The 22,405-nt window shown below is 51.7% G+C and overlaps 1 protein-coding gene across 2 annotated transcripts in view; it reads right to left on the bottom strand.

Annotated features, from left to right (window-relative positions):
* Window positions 1-20,308, bottom strand: part of LOC111146614 (collagen type XXII alpha 1 chain) — a 246,739-nt gene extending 226,431 nt beyond the window's left edge. For both annotated transcript variants that reach the window (XM_022502245.1, XM_022502246.1), the window contains exon 1: window positions 19,984-20,308. The gene's annotated coding sequence lies outside the window, so the exon portion shown is untranslated. The remainder of the gene's footprint in view (window positions 1-19,983) is intronic.
* Between the last annotated feature and the right edge of the window lie 2,097 nt (window positions 20,309-22,405).

The raw sequence follows: 22,405 nt of genomic DNA, 5'->3' as shown, positions 1-22,405 counted from the left end.
AACAAAACCAAAAGACAACTGACAGAATGGGAGAAGATATTTGCAAATGACATATCGGATAAAGGGCTAGTGTCCAAAATCTATAAAGAACTTAGCAAACTCAACACCCAAAGAACAAATAATCCAATCAAGAAATGGGCAGAGGACATGAACAGACATTTCTGCAAAGAAGACATCCAGATGGCCAACAGACACATGAAAAAGTGCTCCACATCACTCGGCATCAGGGAAATACAAATCAAAACCACAATGAGATACCACCTCACACCAGTCAGAATGGCTAAAATTAACAAGTCAGGAAATGACAGATGCTGGCGAGGATGCGGAGAAAGGGGAACCCTCCTACACTGTTGGTGGGAATGCAAGCTGGTGCAACCACTCTGGAAAACAGCATGGAGGTTCCTCAAAATGTTGAAAATAGAACTACCCTATGACCCAGCAATTGCACTACTGGGTATTTATCCTAAAGATACAAACGTAGTGATTCGAAGGGGCACGTGCACCTGAATGTTTATAGCAGCAATGTCTATAATAGCCAAACTATGGAAAGAACCTAGATGTCCATCAACAGATGAATGGATAAAGAAGATGTGGTATATATACACAATGGAATACTATGCAGCCATCAAAAGAAATGAAGTCTTGCCATTTGCGACGATGTGGATGGAACTAGAGGGTATCATGCTTAGCGAAATAAGTCAATAGGAGAAAGACAACTACCATATGATCTCCCTGATATGAGGGAGAGAAGATGCAACATGGGGGGTTAAGGGGGTAGGAGAAGAGTAAATGAAACAAGATGTGATTGGGAGGGAGACAAACCATAAGTGACTCTTAATCTCACAAAACAAACTGAGGGTTGATGGGGGGAGGGGGGTTGGGAGAGGGGGGGGGGGTTATGGACATTGGGGAGGGTATGTGCTATGGTGAGTGCTGTGAAATGTGTAAACCTGGCGATTCACAGACCTGTACCCCTGGGGATAAAAGTATATTATATGTTTAAAAAATAATAATAATAAAATTTAAATTAAAAAAAAAAAAAAAGAAGAACACATACATATTCAAAGAGCCAGGAAAGTCACTAAAGAGCGGCTATGTACCATCTTCCCAGTGCTGGGCGCTTTCTGATTTTCCAGTGAACTCACATGACCTCCAAGGCAGGCATCATCGCCTCCCCTTGGCAAAGGAGGAAACTAAGATGGAGAGGATACTTGTCTGTCCCCAGGTCACCGAGGAGGGACCAGAACTTGAACTCAGACCCTCCCGGGCTTTGAGCTCACCCCCTTTCCAGGACCTCCGTGGACACAGCAAATCCAAATATTAACAACAACCACTGAGCCGTCACTTCTTTTAATGAACTAATAAGTAAGAATGTGGACTGAGGAGATAAGGGGGAAGAGCCATAGCATCCATTGTATTTCAGGGCTCAAGAAATGTGGCTGTTTCCCTCATTGTTGAAACTGGGTGGAAGCAGGGCAAAATCAGGCTGTACTCTCCAGGTTTCTGCATCTTCCCAAAGACACACACAAATAAAGAGAAAACTGCAGACCTACATCCCCTATGAATGAGATATGAAAGTACTTAACAGGAGACTAGAAACCTGAATTCAGCAGCACACTGAAAGGGTCATACTCGGTGACCATGTGAGATTCACATCAGGAATGCAAGGCTGGTTCAATATCCAAAAATCAACCCAGGAGTCGCACTGAACCAATAGAGCCAAAGAAGACACATGGCGACACCCAATGATACAGAAGCATTGACAAAATCTTACTCCCTTTCACGATAAAAACACTTGGTACACTAGACGATAAAGAAAGTTTCAACATGACAAAGGCCACGTACCAAAAAAACATAATAACAGACCCTACCTCATACTGGGTTGTGGCAGGGATTGTTGTACGGATGGAATACTAAAACCGAACAGACAGTCCTTAGCCCAATGCCTCAACTACTCTCAAGGCCACACGGCTGATGTGAGCCGGAGCCAGACTCCTTCCCAGGCCTATCTCTTGAGGCCACTGGCCATCCACAGGGTCCTGCTCCTGGGGTAAAGCCTGGCATTGGTAGAGAGCCTATGTGTTATACACATTCCACATTTCCATCCTTACAACAACCCCAAGGGGTGGCCTATGACATCCCCCATTACCAGCAAGCAAGCTGAGGCTCGGAGTGGGGGAGACTGCCCCAGGCACACCCTGCTGGTGTGTGAAAGCCCACCCAAGGCACTCAGAGACAGTCACCCCTTGACTGTAAGCTCTCCTGGAGGGTGTCTGTCCCCACTACTATCCCTCTCCCCAGCTGGCCAGGTACCCCTGGGCCCAGGAAGGACCTGTGGAGTTAAAAATCTACAGTCCTGTTTTTCCCTGCTAGAGTACAGGCAGAGAGAGCATGCCGACAGTGCGCACGGTAAGTGCGGTGCCTTCACTGACCTCCTCCCTGAGGTCTCAGCAAACCTGCGAGCTGCCCTGTTCCCCCACCTCACCAGTCGTGAGCCTGGCATGTGCCTGCAGAACAATGTCACTCGGTGCCCATGGCTAATAACAGCAGAGCTGGGCTGGCGTTAGGCCCAGAGGACACCAGAGCCCATACTCTCTCCCATGGTCACTGTTACCACGGACCACATCCTTTGAAGCACCGGGAGCCACCCAGGGCTTCCCAGGTAAGAACTCGTTGAATCTGAACAGCGGGTATCAGCAGGTACAGTTTGCTGAGTAAGAAACTCAGTGCAAAGAGCTTAGCAACCAGCCTGGGACTCCACAGGCCACAGTCCCAGGCAATCCGACCACAGGCCAGGTTCCTCATCGCTGGCCATGTGGCCTCTCTCCAGCTGTTGGAACCTGGCTGGCCCAATACTCCTACCTAAGCACAGAAACAACGTGGGAAACAGGCAAAGCGTATAGTGAAAACCCAAATTCTGATCGCCCAGTTCACAGGAAAGAAGAGAGCAAGGACGCCATGGGGTAAGGGCGGGGGAGAAACCCGATAATAACCAGAGGGAAAAGAAGCTTGTGCAATCAGTCCATTCACTGATTTTTCAAATGGTGAACTGGCCTTGCGGACCTGGGAGAAATCCTGCTTGCCTATGGTATCGAACTCCTTCTGTACATGTTTTTGTATTCAATTCGCTACTATTTTGTTGGGGACTTTTGCATCTATATTCATGAGAGACATTAGTCTTTTTCTTTTCTTGGAAGGTCCTTGCCTGTTTTGGGGAAGGAGACTAATGCTGGCTTCATGGTGTGAGTTAGAGTTAGGAAATGTTCCTTGTGCTTCCATCCTCTGGAAGAGGAGGTAGAGGACAGAATGACCTTCTGCCCAGGAATGTGCATGGAGTGTTCACAACAAAATGCCCACTGAGGAGGCAGGCCTGGTACAGAATCCCCGCTTTCTTCCTTAGCCACAGGAAAGAGCACTGCACCCCCATAAAAAGGGCGTGAGAGGGCTATGAGGGTTACACAACATGCCTTCTGTGAAGTGCAAAGCCCAGATGCTAGCATAGACCAAGTTTGCAGGAAAGGCAAGATTTGGGAGAACCCGTGTCCCCGCCTTCCCCAGCCCACCTCAGGTGCCAACCCCAGCAAGCATGGGTGCCATGATCCCAGCTCTCTCTGTCTCTGTCTCTCTCTCTCTCTCTCTCCAGGCTCTGAGCACTTTCCTGGGCTCAGCTGCCCAGCTGGCATGATGCAGGCCACACCCTGTCCCTGGGAGGCAGAGCTTGGCCATTAGTCTCCAAAAGTCCAGCAATTAATTTGCTGAGCTGAGTTCCTGCCACAAGCCAGCCCATTGCCATAGTAACCAGTGTTCCCTATCCAGGGCCCCGGGAAGAGGGGGTAAGACACTGAGCAGAATGCAGTTTAAAGGGAGAAGATGAGATGTGGTGCATTGGAGGGCAGCCCAGGCAGACAGCGCACTGGGTCTGCACAGAGGGCCTGGCCCCTGCCCACTGCGTGGTGGGAGTGGGGGGAGGGGCTGCTGACACGTTGCCAGGGTGACGGGCAATGCTCTGGGCAGGAATCTGGTGGAGACATAAAAGCATGGCGCAGGGCATCCGACCACTGAGCTCTGAGCCTCCAGGGCTCACCTGCTGGGCATTTGGTGATATCAGCTGCACCTGCTGGTCAGATGGGGAAGAGGGAGCTGGGTGGCCTCCTCTCTGCCAGGTTACTCAAAAGCCCAACTGGGGAGCCAGGAAAGTGCTGGAAAGCCTATGTCCTAGATTCGAACTTGGCTTTTTGTGAGCTGGACCCAGTCTCCTGGGTCTCCTATATGCTGGGCACTGTCGGGGGCACTGGCTTCTCCTGGGGCAGCGAGCACCATGATGACACTTTGCAAGCAGAGTCCCCGGGTTCAAATTCTCACGAGCTGTGTAAACCAGGGGAGTCACTGCACCTCTCTGGGCCTCAGCCCTTCCATGTAAGAGTGGGGATAAAACACTTATCTCACTGGAAGAGTTAACTGGGTTGCTACCAGTACAAAGCGTAGAACGATGCCTGGCCAGAGTGAGTACGGAAGGCACATGTTTTTTGTGATTTTTCGAATCCTCTGTTTTCTCACCTATAAAATGGGAATGATATCCCCTCCTTCATGGATCTGTAGAGGAGAAGAGGCAATGAATGAGGTGATAATCTTGTATAAAGTTAGATGTTGGCCAACACGGCCACAAACAACGTGGAGGGAGATTCTCCATCTGAGCTACTCAGAAGTCAGAGGGTGACTGCGGGAGGCGCCGGGAATCGCACTGTTTCACTGTCTAATTCAAGCACACCCTCCATGCATGTTAACACTGACTAAGGGCCAGGCACGGAGGGTAGGACACTCTGTCCAGAGATGGCAGCCCCACGGTGGGGACAGAGAAGCAGGAAGATGCTTATAAATCCATGTAATCAGAGCTCTGATGGAGGGAGGGATGAGCACCTAACTCAGTCCTAAGACATCACCAAAGACTTCCTGGAGGAGGTGATGTCTGAGCTGAGCCTGGGAAGATGAGTGGGGAGTAGGCGGGAGGACAAGGGTTGCCTTCGCCAGCGATGGCTGGCCTCCCTTTGAGGAACATTCATGGGATAGTAAGAAGTACAGTATTTTGGAGAAGGAAATAAAGGCTGAAGGAGAAGGGAGGGATGTGGGGGAGAAGAAGGCATTCAAATTTGAGGGCTGTTCATAAAGACAGCTTAGGACTTGTGTGGTGACCCAGAGAAAGGGGACCGACCACCCTGAGACCTCTGGACACCAGTGGGTGTTCTCATACACGGGTGTAGCATCAAGCCTGCAGAGAGGATGGACGGAACAGAGAGGCGAATGAGGAGGGAGGTAGCATGAAAAGAGACGTAGACCACCTTTCCTGTGCTGACCGCAGATGCCATGATATGCATGATTGGCTGGGAGTGGAGGGAGAGAGGAAGATGTGGAAGAGGGGAGCCCAGAGTCCCAATTTGAAAACCCGGAGCCAGTCACTGCTGGTGGCAGGGATGAGGAGCTCCCACTAGACACACTGAGTGAGTCTGAGGACCCAGAAGGCAGCCAGATGGAGAAGTCAAAGATAGACACTTGACACTTGAGCCTAGAGCTCAGAACAGGAACTGGGGCTGGGGACACCTCTGGAAATGTGTGGAGGGAGTGCAAGTCAGAGGCTGAGGACAGAAGCCAAGGTCTCCACCTCCCATGCCACATGGGCTCCTTCTCATTGTCACACCTAGTAACGAAGTGGGCACAACCGGGCACCCCTATATTTTTAGTCTATTCTTCCAAGGTGAGAGCTCTGGGTGCGGCACTTTTAACTAGCAACAAGGACAACAAACCTCAGGGGAATGGAAAGACAAGCCACAGAGTGGGAGAAAATATTTACAGAAGACACAGCTGAAGAAGAACTGGATTCAAAATATACAAGGAACTCTCGAGACTCAACAAGAAGAAAACAAACAACCTGATTTAAAGAATGGACCCATGTTCTTAACAGGCTCATCACCAAGGAAGATACACAGACAGGAAGTCATCACGTAGAGAGACGCTGCACGCCACGCAGCATCAGAAAACTGGAAGTTAAAACTGCATCCATGACACACCTACGAGAAGGACCAAAGTCTGCGCACAGACAACACCAGATGCCTTGAAGGACGCTGAGCGGCAGGACTGCTCACTCACGGCTTGGGGGAACGCAGGACGGCGCCGCCACATGGGAAGACAGTTTGGTGGTTTCTCAAAAACTTAAACATGCTCTTCCTGTGTGGCCCAGCAACCATGCTCCTTGGTATTTACCCAAAGGAGCTCGAAACTTATGTCTGCACAAAAACCTGCACGTGAATGTGTGCGGCAGCCCCATTCACAACTGCTAAAACCTGGAGGCATTGAAGACGTCCTTCGGTAGGTGAACAGACCTGTAAACGGTGGTCCACCCAGACGAGGGAACATTATTCAGCACTCAAGAGAAATGAGCTCCTGGGCCATGAAAAGCCACGGGGGACCCTAAATACTTATCAGTCCGTGAAAGAAGCCCAATCTGGAAAGGCTGCACACCGTAGCAGCCCGACTCTGTGACATTTGGGAGAAGGCAAAATCGTGGAGACCATGCAGGGACCCGTGGCCACCAGGGGGCTGGGGTGGGGAGGAGAGAGAGAGGCAGAGCACAGAGGACGAAAATATATGTGAAAACCTGCAGAACAGCCGCTGATCCAACTGTCTGAGTGGGAACGACAGAACAACCACATGAGGGCACAGCGTGATTCATGCAGACAGAACCGTGCTGGCTTCCCTTGCAACGTGTTCTCTCTTCATAACAAGCCGGCAAAGGGGTCTCAGGTTCAGAAGAGTTACAGAATATGCCCCAGATCACACAGCGGGGGGTGACGGACCTGGGGCTCAATCCCAGGCCCCTGTGAGCCTAGAATCGGGGTTTGTTTCACTGGAGCAGGAAGCACCGGTCTCTGTCTGGAGAACAGCCTGGTGGGAGGAGAGAGAAGAAGGAGCCCAAACCTCCCGCAGTCTTTGGTCCTGCTAATGAGAAAGAACATCCAACCAGTCCCATGTCCTCCTCATTAGCACGTCACAAGATTTAAATGGAATCTGCTTGAGCGTTTGCCTTCAGCTCACGTCATAACCCCAGGGTCCTGGGATCAAGTCCCGCGTCGGGCTCCCAGCTCAGTGGACAGCCTGCTCCTCCCTCTCCCTGTAGCTCCCCCTGCTTGTGCTCGCTCTCCCTCTCTCTCTCTCTGACAAATAAATAAAATCTTTTTTTAAAAAATGGAATCCCCTACGCCAACCGCCAAAGCTCTGGACTCATCTGACTGAAGGAGGAGGAAATGGAGTGAGGGATGTGGCCTCCTTCTTTACGCTGCGGAATTCAAAAATATTTCCTCTCTGCTGTTTTTGTTTCGTTTTGTTTTGTTTTTCCCTAAAAAGAGGCAGGATGCCCGTCGTTTCTCTCCCAGCTGCTACAGTTTGTGAATGAAACTCAAGCTCTGTCTAGTCTTCAAACGACGTGTGTTCCTTCAACTGGCCCGGGAGGACTCGGAAGGCGACCCTTGCCCTGAAGCCGGTGCTCACTGCTTCCCTATCCCGCACGGTCCGAGGACTTGTTGATTTATCAACTCAGCCACTATTTGCCACGTCCCGGACCACGTGCCAGGCGCTTTAACCATTGGGTAGAGCAATGCCCCCGGCTCCTTGGAGCCTTCTGTCTAGGAAGTGAGGAGAGTGCGGCACAGACGCACGTGAGCAATAATACGGTGTCAGAGAAGAGCGGATGTGAGCACAGCCGGGTGAAGTCACGGGTATTGATCAGGGCAGGACAGTGTGCACGCTTTGTAGAAGGACAGTGTCCCACATGGGGACACTCAACGGAGATCTGAATAACGGGAAGGAGGCCGCCGTCCAGAAAGGGGCATGGCAAGGAGTAAGAGGTCTCCCTCCGTATCCGGATTCCTGAAACCAGCAGCTCAGGAAGTGGCCCCAGCCCTCAGACTCCGCCCACTGGGGGCGTCTCATGGTCTGCACGTGCTCACAAGAACCCAGTGAGGCCCCTATTGCACAAATCTGGTCCGTAGGCTCGTGGATGAGTCCTGCGGTAAGCCCTCACAGCCTCCAGACAGAGCTCAGAGCGTCCCATCACGGACCTGCCCTGGCTGGCTTGGACCACCCCCCACCCAGTCTCCTGTCACCTGACTGCACGTCCGCTTGGCCTTCTGTGACCGAGGGGAAGAGGACAGGCTAACGGGGAACGGGCAGCGCGAGATCGGGGAGGGGGCCGCATGCACTCCCTTGATTCCATGTGGCATGAGTGAGTGAGGTCCCAGGAGTGACAGAAACACCACAAAAGGGAGGCAGGCCTGGGTTGCTGGGCTGGTACCCAACCAGAGTAGCTGTTGGCACGAGGAGACTGCGGCTGTGAGCGGCCCCAAAGGTGCTGCAGAGCAGAAATGCAAGGGGCAAGGGAGAGCCCGACCAGAAGAGCTCTCCCAAGCGGGGGGGGCTCCGTTAGAGTCACCCCCTGGGTCCCCGGAGTGCAGTGAAGTACCAGCACCAGAGGCAGCCAGCGGGAAGGCCCCTGCTGCCACCGAAGTAGGTAAGGAGGGAGAAAGGGGGAGGGAAGAGGTCAACCACCCCCAGCGCCATCATCAGGTCCCTTGGGACAGTGGTTACCGTGGGTAACCACGTGGGACGGGGGCAGGGATTACACTTTAGGGCTGGAATGGATGGACTAGGCTTGGTAGTCCCTGAAAGTGAACAGAAAGTCATGGGATGTGGCCATGGTTTGTTACCGGACCAGAGAGGGGGCTCTGATCAGACACAGCTGAGAGCAAAGATGGGGAACCTATGGGGTTTCGTTCCCTTATGCCATGAGCTTCTGCGGCCAAGGACGGTTTCTTGAGCGTCAGGATTAACCACCTCCTGGATCTGATGACAGGCCCGACAGGTGACTAGGAGAACCATCACCTACCAGTGATCCCCGCAAGGTTGGTGGCAGTCCAGGTCAGAACTGATAGGACGTGGACTCCGGTAAGTCACTGAGCCCCAGCCACACAGCAGGTGCACAGCCACGCCTGAAAGGCCCCCAAAACAGCCTCGTGTGCTCAGAGTCCCCGTCCCCTTTCACTGTCCGGAACCCCCAGGCCACGACATTGCTCAGGACCATGTGGTTATCCATGGCAGAGGCTGGATCCACATTCGGGGCCACACTCTCTGGGGGTTCCCGGCTGCCTCCTGAAGGAAATCAAGATGTAAGTGGGAAGGACCACCCAGGGCAGACTGTGGGCCCTGGAATGTCAGTGCTTGGAGTTTTCTGCTGTAAATAACACACAGGGAAATGCTCATTGACTTTGAATCGTTTCCCCAGTTCCAGAAAGGTGCTCAGTCTAAAGGGCTTTAGGGCAGTGGGAAGAGAAGGGCCATAGAACTGGGCACCCTGAGACCACTCCTGTCTGTCCTCCTCTGTGCCCCTGCCCCCCCAGGGAAGGTCTCCTGCCTGCCCCCACCTCTGCTTTAACCCTTCTAGACTCCCTTCTTCTGGAAGCAGAATTCACCTCTTGCTTTTGCCGAAAACTCCTCTCCCACGCTCCATTGATGTGGTTCACGGGAGGGCGTACCTTCTGCCTGGCCGGTGGGGTGGCCCGAGACCAGACTAGACCAGTTTAGACTCCACATCCCCCCAGATGCTGGAATAGGACAAGGGTGAAGCAGGTAAGCAAGCTGGGCCGTCTCTGGGCCCTAAGCAGGAGTTTCCAGAGAGAGGTATGTTTCCCCTCCAGGTGCCAAGTTTAGAGATACCGAAGGCCATCGTGGCACAGGGGAGCCTGATGGAGAATGAGGCCGCATACTGGGGGGGAAGGAGGTAACATCCATCACTTGAGCACTGAACCCAGCGCTGCCTGAAGATCAGAGGCACCGGAGCCGTGCTGCCCAAAGCAAACCCCTCCCTGCCTTCCCTTCTTCAACTCAAGCCCATTTGCACTGTGGTTTCTTCTCTTGCAAACCACAGAGCAGGTGTGTGCTTAGCTAGGCCCTCAGGTAGGGCCCCTGCTCTCTGGAGCTCACCCAGACTCCCGCACGCAGTGTCCCTCACTTCACAAATGTTGTTCTCACTCTACATCTTGCCTCCGGTTCCCAACCCAGTTTAGACAGGCCTTCCCAGAATGGCCCAGTTCAACTCCTCTGCAGGGCGGACTTCCCAGACCCATCTAGATCCCCCACCTGCATCCCTCCTGGGCCAAAAGGGCAGCCCAGGACAGGAGGCCGCCCTCCCTTCAGCCCATACAAATGCTCTTTAACACTCCACTAGTTCATTCTAACATCTCAGGGATGCCGCACCCCATCCTTAGGTCTTTTACACCTTTGGTGCTGCATTCGTCCCAATATTTTCTTCTTTTGCTTCTTTCTTTCCCCCCCTCCAATACACTGTGTCAGGGCATTTCACAAGAGACTGTCTCAGATTACATGGTCCTGAGGACACAGAAAGATATTTCTGTTTAACTTATTTCGAGCAGCGTCTGGTCTGATGAAGCAATGGGTATAAATAGTGCTCTAGCCCCCACACTGATTATGAAGGCTCCCCCTTTCCTAGGGGAGAAGGATGAAGTCCTGGGCCGTGCAGAGGGCTTGGGTGCTTGTTGGAACAAGAGGGAGTTAGGCGGGTGTTAGCCATCTTCAGATGGGGAAGCTGAGGGACAGGGCGGTTGCCAAGGGGGATCAGGCACTTGACTCCCCTTTCCCAGGGAAGCATGGTCCTCCCTCCCCGTGGGCTCCAGCAAGTGGATTTATGGTGTCCCCACCTTTAGAGACCCTGTAGTCTCTGATCCCCACTCTGCTGGAGGCCATATGCTCCACATAAGCTCTGAGGACGGTTTCCCTTCTGAGAAGGAGATTCCTACCCCTGGACCAAGTTAGAAATTCCCATGTCATACTCTGAGTTTTCAAAGGGCTTCTCACCATCAGCACAGAGTTTATCGGATGAGACAGGTCTGTTCCTGTCAATTCCCGCCTTAAAGTCTTCCCTTTGTGGCCCTTCTCAGTTGGACCCCAATCTCCTTTTCCAGGTTCATGGCCCCCACATCTGACCTCATGAATCTCATTCTCCAAACTCAAAGACTTCTCTTTCTTCATCCAACACCCCAGTATTTTCTTTTTCTTTTCTTTTCTTTTTTTTTTTTAATTTATTTGACACAAAGAGAGAGAGATCACAAGCAGGCAGAGAGGCAGGCAGAGAGAGAGGAGGGGGAAGCAGGCTCCCTGCTGAGCAGAGATCCTGATGCAGGGCTGGATCCCAGGACCCTGGGGTCATGACCTGAGCCTAAGGCAGAGGCTTAACCCAATGAGCCACCCAGGTGCCCCTCCCCAGTATTTTCTTTTCCTGAATCTCTGACATTGCCTCAGTGATGCTTTCTTTTCCTTGCCAGGCAGACTCCTACTGAGGCTTCAAAACCCAGCCTATGTGCTTTCTCCTCCAGGAAGCCTTCCCTGATTTCCCAAGCAAGAAGTGTGTCACTATCTTCTTTAGGCTCCCACAGACCCTTAAGTTTTAGCACCCCACAAGTGGTATTAAAGTTGACCTACTTAGGGGTGCCTGGCTAACTCAGTCAGTAGAACATGGGATTCTTGATCTCGGGGTTGTGAGTTTGAGCCCCACGTTGGGAACAGACATTACTTAAAAGTAAAAAAATCTTTAAAAAAAATAAAATAAAACTGACCTACTTATTGGCCTATCTTTTCCACTGAGCTTCTTTAGACCTAGGGATTGTGTCTCTGGTCTCTCTTCCTCTGTGCCTAGATGGTGACAGGCACACAGCAAGCCCCCCACATATCAATGTCACGGAAACAAATGAATCAGTGGGTTGAGTGTCTGAACTATATTTAACTGTGTATTTCACTTAGATGATAATAGGAAGATCTCTTATATTTTCTAAAAAAAAAAAAAATTTTTTTTTTAAAAAGTAACCTTGAACTTGCTACTCCCTACGAAAGACTAAGCTTGCAGATTCGCACAGGACTTACAGTTTTGCCCTATTCATTAAGAGTGTTTCTATTCTTCCAAGGTACGGCCTCAGACCCCACCATGTTCCTGTCATTGTGCAGCCACAAGCGTGTGAAGAAGGTCAGGGATACATGGGGACGCACCAGGCTCACGGGCTCTGCAGGATCAACTTTCTTCCTGTTAGAGGGCTCTGAGCTGTCACAGTGTGAGGTTCTCCAGCTCTGTTCCTAAAGGAGCCTATGACTTTGGCATCACAGTGCCAAGACCCCAGAACCAAGCTGAGGAGAAGCCCCAGAATGTCTCCCCATCAAGGGGATCTGTGGGAGGAGCTCCACTCATTTCCACTGCACTGTGCAGTACCCGGCAAAGCTGAGCTTTGTAAACACAGCCTGGGCATTCCCTGGTGGGAGTGCGCAACAAGAGGAACAGGAGAAAAGCCTCTTGAAAAGTTTTGTTTGAACAAAAGACCATCACAAACCCGCCCCCTTTCCTTTTCACCTGAAAACCCATCCAGACATGGCTGATGGAAACGTGGCAATGTGGATGAACGCATGCACTCACTCATTCCTCGCCCCCCTCGTGTGTTTGCCTCCTCATTCACCCACAGCATCATGCCCCCCCAACCCACCCACACAAATGCTCACTCATGCCACAAACACTATAGCCCCACCCACCCCAAGGCCATGCCAGAGTCCCCAAGATAGAGATAAACAAGGCAGAGTGTCTGCCTCTGGGGCCCTCCCCTGTAGGGGGATGGCCCAAAGGAGAAACAAGCCATTTAAAATGGTGTGGCGAATTCTCTTCCTCCAAGACTCAGTTTAGGTGTTCCGGCTCTCAGAAGCCCTCCGTGAAAGCCCAGCCCTGACAAGTCACACTCTGACACAGAAGGGATGAGAAGAAGTGGGGGGAGCAGTGGGGAGCAGTGGGGAACAGGGACATCTGCGCTTATCTTGTCTTTAGACAGGTCTCTTAACCCCTCCAGGTCTCCCCTCCTACATAAGGTGATGACTACATAGCTCCAGGACTGTTGCAGAAGTCATGGGGTGGGGTGTGTGCACAAAAACACTCAGTGCCCACGTCTACACTGCGGGAGTCCTTGGTGCATGGTAAGTGGTTGACTGCGGGGTGAACTGTTCTTCTGTCGTCCCCAGCATGGAGCGCCTGAACCCTCACCCTTAGTGCACTGAACATTCTGGCATCAGGGCTGTGTTGTATCCGTCCTTCAGTCCCTAAGTATCCCTACATTCAGAGCATGATAAATGGTAACAGGATGGATCCCTGTGGGAAAAGCTATTTTTTTAAAAAAAAGATTGTATTTATTTGAGAGAGAGAAAGAGAGAGCAGGAGCAGGGGGAGAAGCAGGAGGAGAGTGATGCAGGGCTCAGTCCCAGGACCCCAAGATCATGACCTGAGCCAAAGTCAGATGCTTAACCCACTGAGCCACCCAGGCCCTCCAGGAAGAGCTAGTGTTAAATGACTAACCAAAGAGGCAAGGGGCTATAGATATTTACATTTACATATATCCACACAGCTACTAAATCACTTTGTGAGGGGATGATCTAGTGGGTTCAGAAACTTTCTTTCCTAGTCTAAGAACAAGCTAGTGTGGCTAAAGGGAAGTCCTGGGGCCCCTATGACCTTGTAAAGGTAGAAAATTAACCTATGAGGACCTAAGGATGTCAGACCTGCTCATCTCCCAGAGATCCCAGACCCTAGGCTGGCACTCAGTGCTATCAGAGCTCCCACCCTGGGCTCCTACACAGAGAAGTTCTATTAAAAAAAAAAAAAAGATCGTATTTATTTGAGAGAGAGAAAGAAAGCAGGAGGAGCTATAGTGAGAAAGGGAGAAACAGGTTTCCTGCTGAGCAGGGAGTCTGACTTGGGGCTTGATCCCAGGACTCTGGGATCATGACCCAAACCCATGGCAGATGCTCAATGGACTGAGCCACCCAGGTGCCCGTACCGGGAGATGTTCCAAATGGTGCTGGAAACCACACAGCTCGCAAACAGGAGGGCCAAATTCAGACCTGAGCCAGACCTACTGTTGCCAGTGTAAGCCCAGTTCCCGGGCTCAGTGCGGGCCTCAACAATGGGCAGGTCCCCGGGCTGCCTGGTCATCACACAGAGCCCCTCCTGTGCGGCTGGTGTTGGGCACACCAGTGGGGGGGACACCATGCCAGGTGGCGTAAATATCCCTATGACTTCTCCAATATTGATATTGCACTCACTGACTTAACTGTGATTTCAACTAAATTGCAGGGGCACCTGGGTGGCTCAGTGGGTTAAAGCCTCTGCCTTTGGCTCGGGTCATGATCCCAGGGTCCTCAAATCGAGCCCTGCATTGGGCTCTCTGCTCAGCAGGGAGCCTGCTTCCCCTCTCTCTCTGCCTGCCTCTCTGCCTGCTTGTGATCTCTCCCTCTGTCAAATAAATAAATAAAATCTAAAAATAAAATAAATTGTAATTGCTTAATTCAATACCTACTTTGTGCCAGGCACTTAATTCACACCCTTCTGAAATTACACTGTTCCATAAAATCAGTTGTGTTCCCACTGTGTCCAGCACTGTTCATAGATAAAGAATGTGAAACCCGTCATCTAAAGGAATTCCTTGCCTCGCGGCAGAAACTGACAAGCCCATGGCAGGTTTCAGGAGCAGAGGACGTGGCGCTGTCGGCAGCATGGGGTGCTGGGGTCGAAGAACCCAAGATGCTCAGAAAGCCCAAGCGACTTGCCCACAGCAGCTCCTGAGCAGGGAAGAAGGTTAGGTTGCCATTAGGTGTTTCTCCTGAGGCCTGGAAACAATCCACCCAGGGCCTCATTCTGACCATCAGTTTTGCTGAAAGCGAAGGGGGACCACTGCACCACTGCCCAGTGCACTCCCAGCAAACATCAGACCAAGCAGAACAGAATACAGTTCAACCTTTCAATTATTAATAGAGTCTAGTCCTAGGAGCCAGACATTGTGCTACATAAACTTGTTTTAGAACTCATTATTATTGTTCCCAAACTGTTCAAACACTGGATTTTGATTGATGTGTGTGGTTTGGATATAATGTTGCAAAAGGCTATTTGCCACAATGTTCAAACACTGGATTTTGATTGATGTGTGTGGTTTGGATATAATGTTGCAAAAGGCTATTTGCCACAATGTTACTATTGGTTAAGCGGAGGGTGGTAAGGGGTGAATGCACTTACCTGCCTCACTTACAACAATACACTTTTGTTACTTTTATAATTTAAGCTATTTTAATGAGAAATATTTTTTTAACAAGTAAAAGGCACTTCCAAATGGTGTTATTTGCCTCTTTGTATCAATTCCATACATTTACCTTATATACTCAGTCTGGAAATTTGGGTAAGGGCATGAGCTTTCCACTAACACATGGGTTCGGATCCCAATTCTGCTGCAGCTGACCCGTCGCAGGACTGTCCGAAGCCTTGGTTTGTCTGTCCGCCCAGCAGGGAAGAGCAGAGCTAAATTCGCAGCAATAAATGATGTAAGAAAGCCAAACACCCAGTCTGGCACCCGTTGGCCCTCAATCTCAGATAGGCTCAGGATCACATTATTTTTGTTTTTACAGGGCTCAAAAAATGTCCTCAGAAATGGGATTTAAATTATGCTAAATAGCTCCAAAACATGAAATAAGGACTGGCAAGTGGAAGTGGTAAAGACAGCTCTCATTTCAATAAAAGAAAGACTTTTTCACCAGATATTCAACAAGGCATCGGAGGCTGCTCCGGTAAGTGACGACTCCTCTGCCCCTGAGGTGGACCAGGAGAAGGTGACCAAGCACCCAAGAGACGAGACATTGGAGGCAGTCATCAGATAAGAAGATTGGGCGACGTGGCTGGGATGCTTCTAGAACCTTCTTCAGGTGAAAGAGCCCTTAGAAGGAGGGATTTACCAGGTATCTGGCAAAGCCATACGCAGACACTCTGAATCCACAATCACAAACAAGTTTGCCACTGTTTTATTTTTAAATAACACGTTCTTTTATTGTTTAGGTCAGTTTGCTTTTTCTTGTCTTTATGGACTCAGGAGCAAACTGTCCCGCCAATTTTCCCTGATCAGTCGCAGTTACAGCAGAGGCTCTCCCTCGAGTTAGTTCCAACCAAAAGATGGTGTCAATTCCTTTTCTCCACAATATTTTATAATGAACCAAACTTTAAATAAGAATTAAAATGATACTCTCATCTCTACCAGAACACAGCCAGAGTTAACTAGAAGGAGCCAGCTCCCAGGAACCGGGAGTATCCTGCCCTAGGCACCTGGCCTGTGTCTCGGGCAGTAGGAGGGAGCTCAGCCATCAGCTAGCTGTGTCACAGAAGGATACTGGCATCTTTGCAGCCACAACACTGGCAGGTCCAACCTCCACACCTTCCCTGGGTATCCATCAAGACTTCCCTTATTTTGTACCATGACACTACCTGGCATTCAGCCTCTCATGAATGCTCAGTCCTGAGACCTCCCAAAAACATGAACATGCCCACCTTCTTTGACCCAGAAACCCTATTCCTAGGGAATAACCAGAGAATGTCACGGCAACATGTGGGAAGTTGCGTGCATGGAGAGGCTCACTGCCCTAGCACGTGGGAATGTTTAGCTCACCCACTTGAAGGGATTTTAAGAAGCAATATAAAATGGTACAAACCCTGCCCAACATACACATAGGCACACACACACATATGTGTGCAAGCCCACACGTGCACAATGCTAAGTCCTGGCCAGGAGGACAGAGGGCCAATTCCTCTGTGTCCTGGCACCTCACGAGACCTGAGTTTGAGACCTGCCTCTCTCTGAATAGGAAGCAGGCAAGTCCCTCATGTTTTCCTGGACTCTGTTTCCTCATCTGTACAATGGGTAATTGCACTTTTCCTCTTCTACCTATCTTGGTCTTCCTCAATTTTGCAGTTACATTTGTCATGCCTCCTAACATGTATCCAATTCCTTTTTTATTATTATGTTCAGTTATCCAACATATAGCACATCATTAGTTTTTGATGTCGTGCTCAATGATTCATTAGTTACGTATATTGCCCGGTGCTCATCACAACATGTATCCAGTTCTTGAGTAGTGGATTGGCTAACAAAATCTTCAGGGACGTTTCCCACCCTAAAAATGACTGTAGGCTCTTCTCATTTTCTATTTTCTGGTTCTCCTTGTAGGTCTGCATCCCGAACAATGTTCCATTCTGAGGGCAAGTCCTCCCAGCCTGAGGAAAAGGGCCTTTGTTGAAATAACAATGGACTTTGATCCCCCAGAAGTGGCTTTGAATCCTGACTCCGCATCCCCTCTCTCCCTGTCCTCAGATAAGTGGTTCAAAGCCTGGTCTTCCATTTCTTTGCTGATAGATCCTCGATAGGAATGCCACCTAGAGCTCCCGCGTCCTGACCCCTAGTGACCGCCCAAACAACCTGTGCTAGCCTTCAGCAGCAGAAGCAGCACTGAAGGAAGAGAGGAGGCAAGAGGGGACTAGCCAAATTTTGAGGCTGGAGAGGAAGCTCTTAGGAAGTGCCGTATCTCAAGCTGGGAAAAAGACTTCAAATGTCCACCAGGCCCAAGCATTCGAAGTTCAGCTCAGCCCTCTGCCAGCTATCTGAAATGGCCATCCAAGCTTGGTTGAAATACCTCCAGTATTGGGGGACCTTCTCCCCCCACCATGAGTGGATCCCTTCAGTCCCTGCACAGCTCTCCCTCCTGCACTAGAATCCAGAGTCCAACAAAACTTCCCTCACTAGGACCTCGGACATCCACTTTGGGAAGGAAGAGAGCAGATCAGCTGCATCTCCTATATGACATTCCTGCAGGCCACCGCAGGCACACAGCTACTGTCCTCCACACCCGATGACCTTTCCTGGGGTGGCAATTATCTTTCCATTTGAGCTGCGGCTTCCGCTCCCAGGAATCCTGCTTTCTCTCTACTTATCTGCACCCCTCTAGAATGGAATCAGAGGGGGAGAGATAAGCCGGCACATCTAGTGTGAGCTGGCAAACTCCGGGGTCCAAGGAGACCCTCGCTGGTGACACAGACAACTGCGGACCAGCGAAGAGGACACACCCCTCACTGAAGTGGGTGGCCGCACAGATCATATGCAAGGAAGAAGTTGTCCCGTCTTCTCATTTTTCAAGAGAAACCAAAGTTTACAGTTTGTACAAAAAGTCTGCTGAACAGCTTACTGGCAAGTAATGAAATCAGTTTTAAAACGACCTGCGAGGCGCCTGGGTGGCTCAGTGAAGCGTCTGCCTTTGGCTCAGGTTATGATCTCAGGGTCCTGGGATCGAGTCCAGCATCGGGAATCCCTGCTCAGCGGGGAGCCTGATTCTCCCTTTCCCTCTGTCTACCGCTCTGCCTACTTGTGCTCTCTCTCAGCCAGATAAATGAATAAAATCTTTAAGAAAAAATAAAATAAATAAAAAAGTAGCACAACCCGGAAACATTAAAACTCTGGCTGAGTAAGTCCGCGAGCTGCTTATTGAGTTATTCGGAGATGCAGAGAAGCTTTTTCAAACACCCGGTGAAATTTGGAAGCACCAGGAAAAGCACTTAGAAACCCCTGTTCTGATTATTTTAAAAGCCCCCTGGATCCCCTAGGGCCACTCCTGCATCCCCAGAAAAGAAACCCTTCCTAGCTTCCAGTCTCTTGCCTGCTATGAGAGCCCCAACAACCACAGAGTGACAATTTCCCTAAGTCATGGTCGGCCCCTCAGCGGCAAAGGGACAACGAAATCTAGGATGGGGTGCAGGTGCCAGCTCTCTGGGGAGTGAACGAGCACAGGCTTCTGAGACATGGTGTGTGCCTTCCAGAAGCCCTGCTCTCCCAGAACTCTCCCTCCGCTCCCCTTCCATCACCTCCACTTGGCAGATGAGGACACTGGGGCTCTCTGGACAGTCTGTGAGCTCAGGCAGCCCCATAAAGCGGCAGGGTTAAGAGATCCTGTCCTTTACTGAGCAGCCCACCCCCTCTTAGAGGCCTCGGACCACACCGAAGCCCTGGAATTTAGAACTTTCCTGAAACAGTGCAATTAACAAATAAACTAGAAGGGGTCCCAGGGTTCCTCCCAAAGCCAGGGCATTCTCACGGGCTGTCTGGGATTTTGCTGGATGTACACCATCAACGAGACCAACTGGGGGCTGGAAGGGCCTGCCCAAGGACAGAGGGGACAGAGGCGCTTGTGCAGAAAGCTCTGGGGGATGACCCAGTAGCGGGAGGAAGGTCCGTGGAGACGGATGCAGCCCAGCGCTCCAGGACCGGCCCACGGGGCGGCCCCTTCTTCAGGGGATGCCCAGTAAGCATGGCCGCTGGCATCTCGGAGTCTCCATGGGAGTGGGGAGAAGTGGGGACACATGGTCTGATAACACCACTAATCCAACTTAAACTTCATCACCTGGGACCGGAACCTCTGGCCTGCTACATTGGAGGACGGGAAGAAAAAAGGGGCAAAAATAACCCCCCTCCTGGCCCTGGGGTTTGCTACCATTGAGAGAAGGGTAATAAACTGCTCAGAAGGAAAGAGATCTAAATTTAGGCTGAAAAGTCAAAGTTCCTTGAAAACAATGCAAAACTGAAGGTACGCTGTTCTCTCTCTCCTCCGCTGTTTCTCCTCTTCTTTCCTTTTCCCCCTCCTTTCTGGCTTTTACTCCAAATTTCTTACTGGAAGGTTGAAAGAGGCTGGGAGATCTCAACAACTCTGAAAAGTAGCAACTTGGAAAGACGCCCCTGTATCGTACACACCCCAGTCGTTCCTGGGCTCCTGCCTTCCCAGCGGCTCACCTAAAATCAGACAGGCAGCTCCTTACTGACTGCTTCATTTCACTCTGAAGTTCCCAAAGCAGAGACCTGTCCGCTCAGGACCGAGGTCCCTCCCCAGTTCAAGCCCCAGAAGGACACAGCTCAGTCTGGAGAGGGCAGTCTCTGCAGCTCCATGCACCCAGGCCTCCCCCATCGTCACCCAGGGCAGATGGGTCCAAGCCTGAAGCCCCGTCACCTCCAGCAGCCTCCAGAGAAGAGACCCCGGCTTTACCTGGCAAGGGAGAAAGAAGCTCGAAGGGGTACCAGCTCCAGCTCCAGTCCAGGGCCGGGATCCAGCAGAAGCAGCGTCAGGAGAAGCAGCGAGCCCCAGGCAGCCCCCGCCTGCGGGGAGGGGGTCACCGGCCAGCAAACGCGCTCACCCTCCTCCCCCGCCAAAACATTTTTTTCGCAATTTCAATCTCCAACAAAACTTGGAATAAGTCGGGCAGCTCCCCCAGGCCAGGGTCCCGAGAAAGAGCGAGTTTTAAAACCAGTAACTAAAGAAATACCGTAGAAAGGTAAGTCTCCGAACTTGTTAAATAAAACAGAAAGTGCTGGAGAAACACAAACATAAGGAAAGGGGAGACAGGTTCCCCGGGAGAGCAGCAGCCGCGGCAGGCAGCCCAGCTGCTGCTCAGGAACAAAGCTGCTCGGTCCTCCCAGGGGCGAAGTGGCCGGGCAGTGGGAGCCCCCAGCTCGGAGCCAGGAGGGCGGAGCCGGCGGTGGGCGGGCCTGCAAGGAGGGCGGGCGGGAGGCGCGGCGGCGCCGGGAGGCCGGGAGGGCCGAGGTCTGTGCCCTGGGCGGCGGAGCCGAGCGGGCTGGAGGGTGCGCCCCTGCGGGAAGGGGCAGGGGCAGCTTGGCTTCCAGGCAGTGGAGAGGCCGCCCTAGGAAGCCCGGGACAGGGGCTGACACTCCCTGTCCAGTTACAGACCGCACCGGATATTTTGGTCCCTTTTACAGCTCGGTCTGAAATAGCCCCCCCCCCCGCCCCCCGCGGGCAGCAGCTGCAGGCCAGTTTGGAAAGTTTAGAGGGGTAAGGGGTTGGGGATGACTTTGCCATTTGTCCTGCAAGGAGGGACCGGACACGTCCCAGCACCTAGCTGCTTCTTCCTACAGGTGGCCCCGTTTGTGGCTCTCCCTACGTCCTGGGGGAGGGGTGGATCCATGCCCTTATTATTAGATGAGGACCTGGAAGGCCTGGAGAGCTTCTGTCACCTGCCAGGGTCTCTCAGAAGAGGGGGGCCAGGAGCCAGGTAGGTCTAAGGAGAAGTGAGCAAAGATTTCAAACTAGAGTCAGCATTGCTAAGAGTCCTGCCTAAGGGTCAGAAGGATATTGAGGCAGGACCCACACACCCCCCCATATCAATTTCTGAAACACCATGAATTCCGGGCTTTGGTCAGTTGCCCCTCCAGCACCTTCCCTGGAGGAGGCATCCTTCTAGGCTGGACCAGAATAGAGATAATAGAACACCTGTTGTTTGATAGCCAATCCCGCATCCGATAGTTGGACTCTGTTTTTGCAGGATTTGCCTTTCTGAGCTTGTGCTCCTCCTGGGAGCACATTTTCAGTTTCAGTAGACTGGGTCTCTGGGGTGGAAAACAAACAGTTTTGTTTTACCGCCTCTTCTTCTTGAGCCACAGAACACTACTGCCTCCTTTTCTAGGGCTTCCCAACCCCCAGCAGCAGAGAAGCAACAAGTGTTGGTTGGCCCAGAGGGCTCCTCTAGGTTTTCTCTCTGACCTCTGTTCCTAAAAACAGCACAGGCAGGGGTATTTTGAACTAGATGAGAGCATGTCTTCATCCGGATGACCTCCTCCATCCCCTCACCCCCACTTCCAAACAGGCTTCTGAACTCTGGGAGTCTCTGGCTGCCTATTTAGAAGCTTTTCATAGACAGCAGAGGGCAAATTTGTGAGCGCCCAGGGAATTCTCGGCAACCCAGCCGCTTCCTTCTTCTTCTGTGATCTTTCCCAGCTGTCCCGTGACCATCCACTCCACACCTGGTTCCTGAGCGCCCCTTGGCACCCCTTGGTACAGTGTCAGGTGTCTTCCAAAGGAAGCCGAGGAGGTGTGCTGGTGAAAACAGATGCCGCTGTGGGATGCTGAGGGGTGAGGCAGGGGCCCTGCTTATCAGAGTCGAGGTAGGGTAGGGAGCGGTGCACTCACTTCTCAGCTGTTAGATGCCCTGTGTGTGCCAGGACCATCCAGGTGCGGAGGGGGATTTGTTACCCGAGTGGGGTTCTGCGGCCCAACCACGGTAGAAACCAGGCCAAACCCAGAAGTCAAAGGCGCAGGCCAAGTTTTACTGGGCCCACAACTCTAGCAGAAGCGGGGAGACACAGAACCAAGGGGTAGTGCTCAGGGAGACCTCCCCATACAGACCAGGGACCTTCACTTAATGAAGTTCAGGCTCAGGTTCCCAGGGCCAAATATGATAATGAGGCAAGGGGAGGGAAGGCCTCCTCCTGATTGGCTGGAAGGGCCTGGTCCTGGCGGGCGGATACTGGCAGACAACCCGGCCAGCTCTCAGGTGCTTGCTGGAGCCCAGGGCCTCTGTTTTAAGTGGGGCTTGTAAGGGGCGTCACATTTTGGCCGCATCCTGATCCTGCGAAGACAAGTGGTTTAACAGTAACCGCCCATGGGAGTCGTCCCG

The sequence above is a fragment of the Enhydra lutris genome, unplaced genomic scaffold (genome assembly GCF_002288905.1).
Source record: "Enhydra lutris kenyoni isolate GAN:26980312 unplaced genomic scaffold, ASM228890v2 scaffoldscaffold14, whole genome shotgun sequence".
NCBI classification, from domain to species: Eukaryota; Metazoa; Chordata; class Mammalia; order Carnivora; family Mustelidae; genus Enhydra; species Enhydra lutris.
This window is presented reverse-complemented; position numbering and strand designations above follow the sequence as displayed.